This window comes from Sus scrofa, chromosome 3 (assembly GCF_054392235.1).
Source record: "Sus scrofa isolate SSC_HxYL_T2T_F1_AM1 chromosome 3, Sscrofa_HxYL_maternal_Yorkshire_Landrace_v2.0, whole genome shotgun sequence".
NCBI classification, from domain to species: Eukaryota; Metazoa; Chordata; class Mammalia; order Artiodactyla; family Suidae; genus Sus; species Sus scrofa.
In genome coordinates, this window is record NC_139385.1 from 135,869,558 (window position 1) to 135,882,463 (window position 12,906).

General features: G+C 38.6%; 1 long non-coding RNA gene across 4 annotated transcripts in view; it reads left to right on the forward strand.

The window, feature by feature from the left end:
* LOC146404954 (uncharacterized) overlaps positions 1-12,906 on the forward strand; it is a 621,252-nt gene that overhangs the window by 267,459 nt on the left and 340,887 nt on the right. For all 4 annotated transcript variants that reach the window (XR_014839818.1, XR_014839817.1, XR_014839816.1 and 1 more), the window contains exon 3: positions 2,913-3,183. This is a non-coding gene — a long non-coding RNA (uncharacterized LOC146404954). The remainder of the gene's footprint in view (positions 1-2,912; positions 3,184-12,906) is intronic.

Sequence of the window (12,906 nt, forward strand, 5' to 3'; positions counted from 1 at the left end):
GTGGCTCTGGCGTAGGCAGGTGGCTACAGCTCCGATTGGACCCCTAGCCTGGGAACCTCCATATGCCGCGGGAGCGGCCCAAGAAATAGCAACAACAACAACAACAACAAAAGACAAAAAAGATTAAAAAAAAAATCTCATGTAATTTTCTCAAAACTTGGAGAGATAGATCTAGTTGTCTTTCCAACTTTGCAAGTAGGAAACTGAAACTGAGAGGGATAAAACGGTTTGCAAAACTCCGGTAACCTGGTGTCTGATGCTTAAGATGAGAACCTAAGTTCTCTGATTTTTAACTCCACTCATTATACCTCACCCACAATTACTAAGCTTCCTGAGCCCTCCTGCCTAAGGCATTTTACTCTTTCCCTCAGTCTCTAGTTACCTGATTAATGTTTATAGAACTTAGACAATTTTTCAGTTTATTTTGTTTTATTTTCTTTAAACTTTTATTTTTTTTTTCTACTATACAGCATGGTGACCCAGTTACACATACATATATAGATTATTTTTCTCACATTATCATGTTCCATCATAAGTGACTAGACAGAGTTCATAGTGCCACACAGCAGGATCTCATTGCTAATCCATTCCAAGGGCAAGAGTCTGCAACGATTACCCGCAAACTCCCAGTCCATCCCACTCTCTCCCCCTCCCCCTTGGCAACCACAAGTCTACTCTCCAAGTCCATGATTTTCTTTTCTGTGGAAAGGTTCATTTGTGCTATATATTAGGCTCCAGGTATAAGTGATATCATATGGTATTTCTCTTTCTCGTTCTGACTTACTTCACTCAGTAGGAGAGTCTCTAGTTTCATCCATGTTGCTGCAAATGGCATTATGTCGTTCGTTTCATGGCTCAGTAGTATTCCATTGTGTAAATATACACCACATCTTCCGAATCCAATCATCTGTCGATAGACATTTGGGTTGTTTTCATGTCTTGATATTGTGAATGTAATGAATATAAGGGTGCATGTGTCTTTTTTAAAGAAAGTTTTGTCTGGATATATGCCCAAGAGTGGGATTGCTGGGTCATATGGTAGTTCTATGTATAGATTGCTAAGGTACCTCCACACTGTTCCCCATAGTGGTTGTACCAGCTTACATTCCAACCAACAGCACAGGAGGGTTCCCTTTTCTCCACAATCTTTCCCACATTTGTTATTTGTAGACTTATTAATGATGGCCGTTCTGACTGGTGTGAGGTGGTCTCTCATGGTAGTTTTGATTTGCATTTCTCTAATAATCAGGAATGTTGAGCATTGTATCAAGTGCTTGTTGGCCATCTGTATATCTTCTTTGGAGAAATGTCTATTCAGGTCTTTTGCCCATTTTTCCATTGTGTTGTTGGCTTTTCTTGCTGTTGAGTTGTACGAGTTGCTTGTGTATTTTATAGATTAATCCCGTGTCCATTGCATCATGCAAACCTATTTTCTCCCATTCTGTAAGTGGTCTTTTTGTTTTTTTGTTTTTTAGTTTCCTTTGCTGTGCCAAAGCTTGTTAGTTTGGTTAGGTCCCATGGGTTTATTTTTGCTTTTATTTCTGTTGCTTTGGGAGACTGACCTGAGAAAACATTTGTAAGGTTGATGGCGGTGAATGTTTTGCCTATGTTCTCTTCCAGGAGTTTGATGGTGTCTTGTCTTATGTTTAAGCCTTTCAGCCATTTTGAGTTTATTTTTTGTGCATGGTGTGAGGGGGTGTTCTAGTTTCACTGATTTGCATGCTGCTGTCCAGGTTTCCCAGCAATGCTAGCTGAAAAGACTTTCTTTTCCCCATTTTATGGTCTAGCCTCCTTTGTCAACGATTAATTGACCATAGGTATCTGGGTTTATTTCTGGGTTCTCTATTCTGTTCCACTGGTCTGTATGTCTGTTTTGGTGCAAGTACCACACTGTTTTGATGACTGTGGCTTTGTGATATTGCCTGAAGTCTGGGAGAGTTATGCCTCCTGCTTGGTTTTTGTTCCTCAGAATTGCTTTGGCAATTCTGGGTCCTTTGTGGTTCCATATACATTTTTGGATTGTTTGTTCTAGTTCTATGAAAAATGTCACGGGCAATTTGACAGGGATTGCTATGAATCTGTAGTTTGCTTTGGGTAGCATGGCCATTTTTACAATATTAATTTTTCCAACTGAGGAGCATGGAATATCTTTCCATTTCTTTACATCTTCTTTAATTCCCTTGATTAATGTTTTATAGTTCTCAGCATACAAGTCTTTCACAATTATGACAAACCCACAGCAAATATAATACTCAATGGAGAGAACCTGAAGGCCTTTCCACCAAAATCTGGAACAAGACAAGGATGCCCATTCTCACTACAGTTATTCAACACAGTATTGGAAGTCCTAGCCATAGCAATCAGACAAACAAAAGAAATAAAGGGCAAACAAATAGGAAGAGTAGAGGTAAAACTGTCACTGTATGCAGATGTCATGATACTATATATAGAAAACTCTTAAGGACTCAACTCAATTTATTTTTAGATGCTTTTAGATGTTTTTAAACTGTAAGATGTTAGCCAAATTCATGATAGCTTGAGGAGTGATTGAAGAGTTTACAATATTTAGGAATTTGATTAAAAAAAAAACCATTCCAAAGTGTGAGTGAAAATATTTTATTGTTAATTTCCAACTGATTATTTTAGGAAGTATTCTAGCCGTTATTGTCATTAAGAGAGGAAGACTTTCTAAACAAAATAAATGCTACCCAAATAATTTCATTTTAGTCAATAAAAAAAAAACTGATATAATTGCTCTTTTGTGACTACAAATAATTGCAAGTATATATTATATGTATTTCCCTCTGGGGCATAGAGGCACCTGCGAGGGGAGCTCTACCCACTTTTGTCATGATTCTGGTCCTTTGGCATTGACACTGACTCTTAAACTGGCTTTCTCCTTGTATTCACAGAAAGCAGAAAGCTGTGGAGTGTATTCCTTCCTCATTATATTCATGATCATGGAGCAGAAGTCTCCAGGTCCTGTAATCAAGATGTCTGAGAGCTGATGTGCCCAAGGTCTTCTCTTCGATCCGCTGTGGTACACTGCACCCTGAACTCAGATTATCACCACAACGGGAGCAATCAGGGTAGAATAAAACCCAGGTTATTCTCCTTGGCCCCATTTATCTCCCCAGAACCACATGGAAGGTTGCTGCATCAATCACATCACCAAATAAAAAGGTAATTATTTCTTGATTTCTCTGGAGCAGGTGCAATGAGAACAAGGTTGCTTCTACTGGGAATCCCTACTGTGTTGCCATACAGCAGTGATTGTCTTAGAAGACAGAAGTAATTACTTGCAAGATGTTCTTGTCTTTTTAGGGAGGGACTGAGTGCTAGTCATTAAGATTACCTAGCACTTGAGCAACAGCTATGGGCCAGGCATGCTTCTAGATATTTTCAAGTGCATTTAGTTATTTACTTGCATTTAAACTTCAGACATATGGGCATGCACACACATGCAAATATTGGCACTGCAAAGTGTGAATCATCATATTAAAGTGAGGAAACAGGTTCAGGGAGCAAGTGACATAACCAAGGACACAGAGTTTGTCAGTGGCTCAGGAGTATTTCAAACTTGTGTTACCATGTTCCATGCTCTTTGATTCTGAACACATGGTAATTTGCAAGACCTATTTCTAATGCACAGCACACCCATTCATATATCCACTACAGCAGCTTGTCATTGTCTTTTTAGATGCTTACAACAGCTGTTTCAATGTTCTCTGTTTCCTACGATGGGCCACTGTTTGTAGATGGGAAGAACACCCTGGACCTTAGCCTAAAGAAATTACTGAGAGGATTAAAAGAATAGCTGTACATTCTCTCAAACTTTCCTTAACTCCTGGTCTTCCATAACCAAATATTATGAAACATTATGTAAAATCCAACAAGTAGCAAGATTCAGCATTTCTTTTCTGATATTACCTAGGAGAAAATGTTCATGGTATACTTCATCTAACCGTTAAATTAGTGACTGTGCACTTTTACCTCAAAAATTTCTAGTTTTATGGAAATATTAAGAAATGACTACAACCAAGACATTCTCCATGCACACACACACACAAAAAAAGATTTAGAATTTCTTTTGGTTAAAAGTAATGCTTTTCCTCTATTTAAAAAGCAGTTGGCTTAAATTGATATTTTTACAATCAATGCATTAAAAAAAAGGAGTATGCACAGATTCTACAGCAGGGTTTCTCAACCTCAGCACTGCTAATGTCTTATGAAGTGTAATTCTTTGTCTTATGCAAGATGCTTTAGAAGCATCCCTGTCCTTTATCCACTAGATGCCAGTAGCTCCTTCCACTAGTTGTGACAACCAAAAATGATTCAAGACACTGGCAAATGTCCTGTGCAAGACAAAATCACTCCCAATTGGAAACCATTGATCTCCTGATCAGCGCTTAGGTCCAGATCCATCAATCGATCAGCCAGGCCATGAACTGACAAAGTGCCCTTCTACTCCTTTAAACGTGGAGCTAATGAGGTTATGGTGTGTTTCTGTCATGGATGCTGTGGTAATCTACCAAGGTCCTCCCTCAGCACTGAGAGGTTTATTCCTCCACATGCTGGAATACTGCCAGCAGAGAGCTTGCAGCAGATAGCTCTCAGCTATGACTGGAATTCTTCAGATGAAGAGAGGCATTGTGCCTAATGTCCCTTTTTCCTTCTGGGGCAGCATCTATCCAGTAACTGGCCTCTGTAGGTTGTAAAGGCCCAGTTCCTTCCTTACGTTTCGAGCAGATTTAAAGGACCCTCCAGATTTAGACCTCATACCAGTTGGATGAAGTGTTCATTGAGACTGGAAACTTTTCTTTCTGTTCAATCTTATTTCCTGTCTTTATCTTCCATAGGTAGTATTCCCAAAATAAATAACCCCTAATAAATCTTCTGCATGCTAATATCCACATCAGGCCCTTCTTTTTGGTGAATTTGACCAAAATAAGCTGATATCTGAATTTGTATAAGAAAGAAGATACTACGTTGGGTTTTTGAAGTTAGATTACTACCTGCCTAGGTGAAAAAGTGGCAGGTAGATTACAGGTAGTGCCTGGCACAAAGTGGCAGAACAGTTCTTAAAACTTTAGGTGATGTTGAACTGAGATGTACACCCTCTGGAAGGTAGCAGAAGGGAGTTCACTAGGTGATGTGATGTGTTAAATATTGGAGAAATATCAGATGTGGAGTGGCTACAAGGAGAGTGGAACTGTATAGCCTTGCTAAGCTTGATGTATGTTTTGGAAAAAAATAACAGATATAACTCATTAATATAAATTAAAATATAAGCAGAAATAAAAGTGGATATATTGGTAGCATGTGAAAAGAATCTCATTTGTTGCAGCTAGAGAGCAGAGACTGCTGTGGTCTCAATCATAAGTGTAGCAGAGCTACAGTGAAAGTTAAATTCTCAACAGACAGGTCTGCTATGACAACATTGAAACTCAGGTTGGGAAGAATGGGGCTCTGTCTCATGGAATGAGAATATCTGGGTTAATGCATCTGAAATTAGTATACCCCTGTATTTCCCTGTATCCTTGCCTCTGTCCCTGAGGAAGTGGCCAACACACTCCTTTTAAGGGATAACATCTGTTGCACCATCTTTGCATCAAAATGATACAGAGATCTCCTTTTTGCATGATAAAATATTCCAACCTGAGGATCTTCCTCCACATCCTGTTCTGGCCATTAGATCAATAACCAGAGTTAAGTCACAGTATAACCCAGCTGGTGACATGCTAGGCTTAATGAGATAATAAAGCAGCCCTACCTCGAAAGAGTAGAAGCGTTTAGCCAGCACTTACCAGCAATGGATGGGAGGGTAAGCATGAGACTAGATTGAGAGGGTGTGGTCAAGGGCTGGCGGAGGGACGCATAAAGTTAGCTGAGAAAGTATTGATCAACTATGGAGTATTATCCAGGGATTCAGGCCCCTTACAAAAAAATTGCAAATATAGAGTTAGGATGTTAACATGGAGAAACTGATAACTTGTCCTCAGTGAGGGAGAAATGCTGGATTTATCATGATAGATTATGCATAACAGAATTAGAAGTCTCGAAGAAGTGGAATATGTAAACTGAAAAAAAAACAAAAAAGATCCCGAACAAAAAGATCTCTTCCATTGGAGTGTATTTTGGAATGTGCTGGCAGCACAGACTCTAGCATCACTTGAAAGTTCAGTAATAGTTCTCCACTGATGGTCATGACTGATTGTGTGACTTGACATCATAGAATTGGGCTCATTAATCGAAGTGTTGATGACAGAATGCCCAAACAACAGAGTCCAGATGATGACACAAAAGTCAAGACTGAAATATTAACCAGCAGGATCTATCTACTTGCTGAGAGTTATGAGATGGTTAGTGGAATACAGCTTCCTAGATGCAAATTTTTTAGGCAGCCAATAAGGGTAGTGCTCAATCTATACAACCAACTACCTCAAAGATGGATTATTAGGAGGCTGTGGGCAACTAGTCTAAGAAAAATCATCATCTTTCTTTCAATTTCTGTACCTGAGCCAAGTTTAAACACAGAATTCCTTGATGTGGAAGAGTGTGGTTCCCCAATATGATTCCACGATACTGTGTAAGTAAGGACATATCCTAGTCCTTCCTCAAAGAGATTTGAGGCATTTTATTTAACTAAACGATACTTAAGAAAGAGGACTACTCACATATTTCAAAGACTCTTGTACATGGGGTTCGAGATAATAATAATACCAGAAACTGAAGCATTGCCCTGAACATATCAAAGCGAGTTAAAGAGTCCAGGCACAGGTCAGCCCACAGTTGGAAGATTTATACATGGATGCTTCCTTCACTGGTGGTACTCTATCCCTAATTCCTTAATGCATCCTTGGGACAGACATGGTTAGCAGTTTCCACAGCCTCGACATTGACTCTTGCACCTGTAGAATAAGAGCTAACAAGATGGGGAAGGTAAATAGAAGTCTCTGAAAGTGTCCCTCACCTGGGCCAAAAAATAAACCACATGCAGTATTGCATCCGAAGGGCTGGCGATCCACATTATATTTCTCTTTAATTCATCGGACTGGCCTCTGGTTCCTTCAGGATGAGAGTGGAGTACCAAAAATTCACCCCAATGGTAGCCCTGATTGCACGCGCCTGCAGTACAAGCTGGCGACTTATCACTGGAATGGGGAAGATATGTTGCTGAACAAGTGAAGCAGTATGTTGGGTATTCTGGTGATTCACTTGGTATATCTGCATCCCCTAGCCCAGTGTTGATGGTCAGTGGACAGGGCTGATGGTGATGGCCTAAGAGCAGCATGTTGACCCCTGGCTCAAGTTCCTCAGACATGAGGATGTGGGTCATGTCATTGGTTCAGCAGAGTTGCTAGCTGAAGGGGGAAATATAGAATAAGAGTAGGGGATAAATATGACGTGTATTAACTGTGGCCCCCAAAACAGATAAAAGCTGTAATTTGTTCCACTAACCTTTCTTTGATTTTCAAGTGCCCCTGCCGGAAAACAGGCCCATCAGAATCTCAGGTAGTTTGTCCCTGGGGGCAGGGAGAATACACACACACACGCAGACACACACACACGCAGACACACACACACACACACACTTATATGTATACATACATATATATATATATATATATTTGCATTCTTTAGCCCAATGAATATATACATATATGTGTGTGTGTGTGTGTGTATCTATATATATATATAGGTTTGCATAATGCAAGGGTTGGACTTCAGTGAGTGTCTTGATATAACATCTAGATCTTCCTTCAGGAAGGAATCATTTGTTCTTCTAGGATTTTAGAGTTTTTCCAAAAGATAGCTTTCAGCTGTTAGCATCTGTTGGAGACCATAATTTAATCCAAGGTTAATCCTACTTCCTGGGCAGCTTGATGAGTAGTCAGTATCAAGATGAAAAGACCCAGCCCTCTTCTGAGTTTGAGATAACTTTGAAAGGCCATTCCAGGCTAAGAACTTCCCTTGAGATCAAGTAAGATTTTTTTTTTTCCCCCCAGGTCAAGACTGCCTTTTAGCCCAACATCTGTCTAGGCTTAATTCTGTTTATCACAGGTGATAACCCAAGGGCATTCCTTAAAAAGACTTTTGCATGTAGATCTTTGTCTCTGGATAAGCTTCCCAGGGAATTTAATCAGCAATACATATCTTACTGCTAAGACTTTCTACTGTGTAAACTAAGTACAGGGGTTTTATGATTTTCATCTTTTTTATTTCTAGTAGTCCTTAGCAGAGAATATTATATATGACAAATATATGCTAAATTTGTTTTAAATTTATATTTTTAGTAGAATAAAATAGAAACATTTCTGGAAGTTTGTCTGGATCTCAGTTGCATGCCTTTTCCACTGTATTCTTTACACTAACACCTACTCACACAAACAGCTCACATCAGTCTAGCATGCATTATTACTCCTCAGAACAATAACACACTGCAGCATTTGTTAACAACCAGAAATTCCACCTGGCATTGAAGGTGTTGAAATTGACACTGTAAAGGACAACTAAGGCATTGTCTTTCTCCTAAGAAAATCATAATGTAGCTTAAGAAAATAAAAACATAGCTAAATATAACACCTCTTAATTAGGTTAACATGGAAAAGTGTTAATGGGAAAAAAAAAAGGAAGAACAATTCTGCTTAAACAGTGTTTTGCTCTGAAATCTTAGCAGAGAAAGGGATGGTTCGTCTAGATGTAGTTATTGTTGAATAACCGAGGAGAGTAAAAGCATCCTAGACACAAAGGCAAATAATCACAGAGACATTCAAGACGATGGTATATTTAAAGAATGGTGAGGAATTAGAAGTCATGAGTTTAGAGGAGTGCAGTAGATGTAAAGCAGAGGTGGATTTATTTATTAATATTTGTTGGAACTGAGAATTATATTATCAGTTGTGATTTTATTAAATTATTATATATCTGGAGGATATGAATTATTAAAAGCTTGATTTGTGAAGCCTGAGTAAGTCTACCCAAGGAGTTCAGGGACAAGGTGATACATGTTAGAATTTCTGACGTGGGGAAAGATCAACAAAACTTAAGGACTGAATGAAGAGTGATGGGTGGAGAGTTGGGGTAATAAAGGAGCAGATCTAAAGAGAAATGTTAAAATCAACCTGGACACTTAAATGTCAGTTGCACATGGTAATATAGCAACGTTGATGTACAGCTCAATGTCCAGGGTTAAAACTGTGTGTAGATGTTTAAGCTGACTCAGCTTAGACACACACACACACACACACACACACACACACACACACACACACACACCATTCATTTTATGTGATGAATAAATGTTTGGGGTTGGTGGAGGCCCATATGAAAGTATCTAAAATCAAAAGAAAACGGGCCTAAAATCATAGAAAAGAAAACATATATATACATATGTGTGTGTGTGTGTGTGTGTGTGTATATATATATAATATATATGGAATGGAAGGTTGAAGATAGAAAGAAACAGATTTACCCAAGAATATTTATTACCTTTATTGGAAAACAACAGGATAATTTATGCAATGGATAGCTATAAATAAAAATAAATATGGTTTCAGTTAAGGAGAAAATAAAAATAAAATTAGTGTGCATAATTTTCAAAATCAAAAGAAAAGTACATCTGTCCAATGGAAAGTAGAAAAGGAGGTAAAAACAAAATACATTAAGTGGAACAAAGGACTAATATGATAAAGTCGAGTCCTAATATAGCTGTACTTGCAATGAATGTTAAGTGGATTAATCTCATGAATTAGTACTTTCAGACTAGTGAGAAAAGTAATATTGAAAAATATGTTCATCAGAATTTCACTTAAATTGAAAATTTGGAAAGGTGCATGCTAGGCAATATTTTGTTTAAAAGTCATATGAAAGTAGTATTCAGCTAAAACTGCAGTTCATGTAGGAACTGCACCTAAAATAGGATAAGGAGGGAGAGGAAAGGGGAAGACAAGGAAGAAGGGAAGAGGAGAATGAAGGCCCGGGGAGGGGGAGGAGAAGGAGAAAGTGAGAGGAGAACGAAGAGAAGACAAGGAAAAGAGGAAGAAAAAACCCAGGGTCAAAAATCCAAGTGAGCAAATACTTAGCCAGAGCAAAAGACAAAAAGAGAGATAGAATAGTCAATGAGGTGGGAGAAAAAGCAGAAGAGCATAGCACAATGGAATTATAAAGAGAGTCTGGAAAAGAACAGGATACAGATATCAGAAGCTGACAAAGGATTAGCCTAGATACTAATTGAGAAATGCTAATGTCACTGAAGTAGTGAAAATAATTTATATGGAGAGGGTCTAAAGAGTATTTGGAGTCAAGGAAGACCTAACTATCATGAAATTGTACTTGATGGGACTAGGTATCTTTGATCTTATTTATTTATTTGTTTAGTCTTTAGGGCTGCACCCTCAGCATGTGGAGGTTTCCAGGCTCGAGGTCAAATCAGGCTACACCTATCGGCCTCTGCCACAGCCACAGCCACACTAGATCTGAACCACGTCTTTGACCTACACCACAGCTCATGGCAACGCAGGATCCTTAACCCACTGAACGAGGCCAGGGATTCTCATGGATGCTAGTCAGACTCATTTCCACTGAGCCACAGCAGGAACTCCCTAGGTGTCTTTAATCTTGATCTACTCATCTCCTCCAACCACAGTCAGTAGTTGACAAGAGGAGAGGATATTTAGATGGTGCACATGTATCTTAAAACCTCTTTACATGAAGTAAGATAGGCTACAGTAGAGCTAGGTTAGAATGTGGGGAGCCATTCCTAGGTTACAAGAAAGAGCAGAGGTTAGAAAAATAAAAACACACTGATACATGTTGGGGTCTCATTTGTTCCTACACCCTATTTATATTTATGTTGACTCCCTATTTATCGCATGTCAAAGAATCAGAAAAAAAAAAGAGAATGTATTTGCTAGAATTAATCTGTCTACCCCAAATCCCTTTCTATTTAGCTTCCAAGACCTTTTTTTAGCCTTTCTTAGCCTTCAAAGGTCCAATTCAACACCCCACATGCCCATTCCTTCATCTTACCACACCAGATATATGGGATAAGATGGAGGCAAAATTTAAATGATAAGGCTCTAAAAAATGAGAGCGCATGCCCTGGCATTTTGGTGCAATAAATGTTTCTCTAGTCTTGTAGGAAACCAAGAGATAATATATCTTTTCAAGAAAATTTTGTCCTTTGAGAAGCATTATTAGAAGCATTTTAAGTTTTAAAAGTATAGTAGGAGTTCCCGTCATGGCTCAGTGGTTAACGAATCTGACTATGAACCATGAGGTTGCAGGTTTGATCCCTGGCCTGGCCCAGTGGGTTGAGAATCCAGCATTGTTGTGAGCTGTGGTGTAGGTCACAGATGCGGCTCGGATCCGGCATTGCTGTGGCTGTGGTGTAGGCCGGCAGCTACAGCTTTGATTAGACCCCTAGCCTGGGAACCTCCATATGCCATGGGTGCAGTCCTAGAAAAGACAAATAAATAAATAGAAGTATAATAAAAGCAACATGTAAACCAAGGACAATGAGCTATTGGGGAAAGAAAACTATAAGATTCAGTACTCGGGGGGTTCTCATCGTGGCCCAGTGGTTAATGAATCTGACCAGGAACCATGAGGTTGCGGGTTCGATCCCTGGCCTTGCTCAGTGGGTAAAGGATCCAGCGTTGCCGTGAGCTGTGGTGTAGGTCACAGACATGGCTCGGATCCCGCGTTGTTGAGGCTCTGGTATAGGCCGGCGGCAACAGCTCTGATTAGACCTCTAGCCTGGGAACCTCCATATGCCATGGGATCAGCCCTGGAAAAGGCAGAAAGACAAAAAAAAAAAAAAAAAAAAAAAAGATTCAGTACTTCATAAGACTGTATGGAGTTGGTAAGAAAAGTGGAAAATGGATGGAATCTGAAAAATAATAGAAAGTGTTGAGATCTGAACAGCAAAAGAATATTTTTAAGTGTCAGAAATAAAGAATAAAGGTGAAAATAATAAGAAAATTCGATAACAGTTTACCTCTTTTCTCTGTTAAATACATTAAAAGGATATACATTATTTATGGATATATGTTGAAATCACAAGAGCATAATTCCTCAATTATTTTTCATTGGCGCAGTGCCTACTTGGATGTTACTTTTTTCCTTTATACATATTATCACAGAATCCAACTGAGCAGATGTTGACATTGAGAGAAAATCCCATTCTTCAAATGATTGGCATTTCCTGTGGGACCTTAGAACTCTAAAGCAATGAGTGGGTAAATAGAATTTATCAATAAGCTGGTTTATTCTTCTTACAGAAACATAAATGAGCCTCAATATAAGTGGATTTATGCTTACATTCATTTCAATCTCCAGTCACAAGAAAGTGCAGTAAAGAAGCTTTCTGAGTGGAGATTAAAAGTTCCCTAGAGTCAGAGAATTGTTTGGTTGCATCTTTAGGGAGAGTCAATAACTAGTATGAATCTCTAATAAGAAACATCTACTTGTATTCAGTCCAACCTTATGAACTGGAGTTTAACCTCTCAAGTACTCATATACAACAGCAACAGGGAATATGCAATAATTCAAAGAATAAATAAAAATAGATGTTACTCATGCATGTGCTATATGTGTCTTGTAAAACTTCGATGTAACTGACAATCTGGTATACTGGGGCATTGTATGAAATGTAATTAATTTGAATGTACATTGATTAAGTTGGAAAAATCATTTATGATTTTACAAATTGTCTCAGCTTTAAAAAATATTTGTATAAGTTGCTGTGCACAAATCCTATTTTCCCATGAAACATTAGACATGGCTAATTCATCTAAATCAAGTTGACTGAGCCACATAAAAAGGCAGGGATAATAAGGTTTTACCCTGATGACTCTTCAGGATTCAAATATCAAAAATTTGCAAAATTTTATTTGCATCTGT